This window comes from Malus sylvestris, chromosome 16, assembly GCF_916048215.2.
Source record: "Malus sylvestris chromosome 16, drMalSylv7.2, whole genome shotgun sequence".
NCBI lineage: Eukaryota > Viridiplantae > Streptophyta > Magnoliopsida > Rosales > Rosaceae > Malus > Malus sylvestris.
The window spans coordinates 33578623-33583373 of NC_062275.1; the positions used below are offsets into that span (position 1 = coordinate 33578623).

Sequence of the window (4751 nt, forward strand, 5' to 3'; positions counted from 1 at the left end):
GCAAAGATTTCTTGTTACTAAATTTTATGTTCAGCATTTACTTTGATTTATTTTTTATTGTTCCTGTTTATAGATTTAGACCAGGCCCTAGGTATGGAGAGTTTAAATGTGAGATACAGCTAGAGGTGTATCCTCTTGTTATTTTGTTATTTTGTTTTGTTGGTTATTTGGTATGAGGTTCTCTTTGAAAATTATCCTCTTGTGGATATGTTGCTTACCGTTCATTTGTCCTCTACTATTTTTCCCTCCATCCCTTCTATTTTCTTCCTTCCCATAGATGGGTACTTTTTATTTGTTATAGATACCGGCATAGTTTGGGTTTGGAATGCTATACATGTTTAGGATGGGGATCATGAAGGGTCGTACAGATATAATTGCCCCAGTTATGTTTCCCTCGTTATATACACCCATGATTCCTATGTTCCAACTAAAGCTCAGTTATCAATTCCCTTTTCCAAGTTAATGTTCTCTGTGGCCAGCACTGCTTTTGATTCATTTATGGCTGTAAAATTAATATTCACTTTTATGCATGGTGAATTTTTAGTCCAAGTTCAAGTATTCACTCTTATCATTAATTTTACCAAGTCCAAGTATCTAAAATGAATTTAGCGTATGTTGATTCTCCACTCATTCATGTGTTGTTTTTTTTGCATGTGAAGGTATGGATGAATATGAGACTCAATTCTTTGTTCTTTTGAACGTTTAGATTATAATGGCACAAGTCTTTACTATGAATGCACAATTGTTGAGGTATAGACAACAACAAAGGAGACAACGGGAAATAGCTAGTTTAGAGCATAGGACATTTGTTAGACTTCATGTTAGGAGAGAGGAAATAAATCGTATCACGAGATTGAGTGATACTAATTGTTTGTGGGAGTTGCGAATGGATAGGAATGCATTTGCAATTTTATGTGATTTACTACAAACTCGTGGTGGATTGGTAGATGATGGTCATGTTACAATAGAGGAGTAAGTAGCTACTTTTGTTAACATATTAGGCCACCACAATAAAAATAGGTCAATCCAAGTTAGATTCATTAGGTCTGGTGAAACTGTTAGTCGATATGTCCACAGAGTATTGCGTGCATTGCTCAGTTTGCAAAACCAACCCCTATCCCAGAGGATTGCACGGAATCGAGATGCAAATGCTTTAAGGTAATCATCATAGTAAAATCATTAATAACATAATTATTTGTAGTTGCTAATTAATATAATTTTTCTTTTGTCTAGGGTTGCTTAGGAGTGCTAGATGGAACATATATAGGGGTCACTGTGCTTGATGTCGATAGACCAAGATATAGAACAAGGAAATGTCATATAGCAACTAATGTGTTAGGCGTATGCACACACGACCTCAAATTCGTATATGTGCTATCCAGTTGGGAGGGATCAGCTACTGATTCAAGAGTTCTTGGTGACGCTGTTACTAGAGCTAATGGCCTCAAGGTCCCAACTGGTAAGATAGACAAGTACTTAGTATTTTTCCTTACCTTTGTTGGCCAACAACTAAAATTTATTATCAACTAATATAGGTACATACTATTCGGTTGATTCCGGATATACGAATGGTGAGGGTTTTCTGGCACCGTATAGAGGTACTAGATACCATTTGCAAGAGTGGGAAGACAAATGACGTGCACCTAGGAATCATGAAGAATATTTTAATATGAAACACTCACATACTAGGAATGTGATTGAGAGATGTTTTGGCCTCCTCAAATGACGTTGGGCTATCTTATGAAGTCCTTCCCACTATCCAATCAAGATTCAGGGACGATTGATCACCGCATGTAGTTTACTTCATAATTTTATCAGAATGTATATGGCGGTTGATCCTGAGGAAAATGCAAGGCTTGCATTTGATGAATTACCTATAGGGGAAGATTTACAAGAAGTATTAGCCTACATTGAAACCGTTGAGTCAAGCCAGACATAGACTCAATGGAGGGATGATCTTGCAAGAGAAATATTTGATGAGTGGAAAGGAATGAGGGATTGAAAATTGGTTGACATGGTAGTTGTTGTAATTGTCTTTTATTGAGATGTGGACTCAATGTAGTTGTTGTAATTGGCTTGAAAATTCGTAACATCAAGACTATTAAGATGTTTATTATTGTAATGTGGTAATTGGGAGTTATCTGGATGTTATGGCTTCTTTGATATGTTTATTTGTGTTACTTATGTAATATATGTTTATTTGTGTTACTTATGTAATTAGGAGTTCTCTAATATGTTTATTTGTGTTACTTATGTAATATATGGCTTCTTTGATAGATTATATGGCTACCTCACGTAATTGGATGGATGTACTACTTACTATCCTTGAGGAGATGGTTGCTGATGGTGTTAGGTGTGAGACCGGCAGTTTTAAGGCTGGTACTTTTGTAATGGTTGCCTCCAAGATGAGGGAATAGATTCCTGATATTAATATAAAGTCGAAGCATATACAAAACAAATTGAAGCATCTAAAAGAAAAATATTCATCTGCATATGACATGATGAATACATCTAGATTTGGTTAGGATGATGAGAAAAAATGTGTTGTTGTGGATAGTGATGAAATACTATAGGAGTGGGTGAAGGTAAATTTTGTTTCTTATTCTTTATCAATTAGTTGCTTTGAAAGTCTTAACCTTGATTTCTTTGGGTTTTTATTGTAAAAACATCTCAATGCATCTTGCAAACCAAATAAGCCATTCTCGTTGTATCCATGGCTATGTACGGTGTTTGGAAAGACCAAGCCATGGGTAGTATGGCTAAATCAGCAGCAGATGCAATCGAAAATATGGGTTTTGAAAGTGAGGATTGTAAGACTTCCGAGATGCCTCCACCTTCACCTACCCCATCTCCTTCTATTGCTACATCTAGTGCATCTCAACCTGTTAGGAAGAGGAAGAGGAGTAGGAATGATGGTGATGCAAATATTGAATCTATTACCAGTGAAGGTTGGAATAAAGTTGTTACTGAAATGAAGAAATTAGGTGAAAGTTTTACTTTCAGAGAAGCGAAAGCTAAACTGCCTTCTGAGCTTCAGGCCATGGGTCTCCCATACTATCAGGTGCTAAGAATTTTAATGAAGTTAGTGAAAGATACCAATTTGATGGGTATTTGGTCTACCTTGGATGACTCACGGAAGCCAAATTTCATTAAAGTGTTTATGGAGAGCCTTTGAGCATTTAGGGTTTTAGTATTTGTGGTTTTAGTATGATGAACTTTATGAACTTCTAGGGCTCGTTTGTTTGACCAAATTAGGAAGAACTGGACTGGACTATACTGTAGTCCCTTGTTTGGTCTGCACTAGGATTAGGTTTAATGACCTTAGGTCAGACTCGCTCGGATTATACACCTCCTTACGAGTTCTTAACAAGGATCCCCAATTTCGGGCGAACTCGTAAGCCCTTCTGATAGAGAGAAAACAGTGAGAGAGTCACTCGTCCAAGAACTCCCCAACGTCGCTCGTCCTGCTTGTCCTTATCTCTGCGTCTTCCCTCATCGTCGTCCTTGCCCTGCTCCCTCATCGTCATCGTCTTCACCCTCATCTCTGTGTCTTCCCTCATCTGCATCTGCTCGCCCTCATCTGCTCCGAGTTGTTTGGTAAACTTCGAATGTTCGATTTATTTCGTCGATTTGTTTTGCAGATCGTGATATTACTGAGCTTTATTTGATTTTGTTGTTTTGGGTTTAAGAAATTTTCAGTCATAGACCTCTGCACTTGAACAAATTAGGGTTTTGATTTTTAGGTCAAATTGAGATTAGAATTTGGGGTTTTCATATTTCAACTTTTCTTTCAAATCCGAACTCAGAAACCTGCTTGGCCATAAAATTGACAAGTTTCTTTTGCAAAAGGGACACATACTTCCATCTTTGTTATGTTAGCATAAATCTATGTGGTTTTTCGTTTTTATGTTCTTGGTTCATTAATCTTTACCAGTTTCTCTTTTTATTTTATTAAATTGCATGTAGGGTTGGATGTTTGTGAATTGTTTGGATGAGAAATTGTGTGAGCTGAAGAAATTTTTGTTATGCACTCTTTAATGGTTTGTGGTTATGTTTGAAGTCATATCATCTGTTTGGTTTTGTTTCTGCATTTTTTTATTTCCTTTTACCTTCCTCGAACCACCTTGTTTGAATGGCATTGGAGATAGGCAGGAAGCAATTCCATATGTCATGTCAATGCCCAACCATGATATTACAATGTGAATGTTTTGTACTGTGTGGGGTTGATACTGAACTGCAATATTATGTGGTTGTTGGTTGTAGAGAAAATGAGCATAAACGGAAGTGGCCAGTGCTCAAAACCCAAGGGAAAACAAGTAACAAACAACTCAAAACCCTCGAGTCTATAAGAAGGTATAATTCCTAAACCCATAGATCAATTTTCAACATGGATCTATTGAATGTAGTCCTTGGATGTGTGAAAGTCTGCGTTGCATCTCTGTGAATATGACTTCTGTTATATTATAGAAAAACCTAACTATTTAGGCAATGTAAAAATACGGTATTGTTGGAAATTTGGAATTAGGGTTGTTGGAGGAAGTGTGTGATTGAAAGTTTAGGGCTTTGGGGATATTAGGGATTTTTATTTTTTTGGTGGGGAGAAGCCAATGCCATTGGAGAAGGTTTAAGGGTTCTTTTAGTTGCAGTTTCAATTTCCCAATTTCCCAGTAGGATTAAGAAGAGGAGGAATACTTCTTACTTCATGTCGTGGGCTAGGGCAGAAGATATTTTCCTTTCCACTTCACTTGCTG

At 36.9% G+C, this 4751-nt stretch overlaps 1 pseudogene; it reads left to right on the forward strand.

Moving 5' to 3' along the window:
* Positions 1 to 277: 277 nt before the first annotated feature.
* On the forward strand, positions 278 to 2417 carry LOC126609307 (uncharacterized; annotated as a pseudogene).
* Positions 2418 to 4751: the final 2334 nt, after the last annotated feature.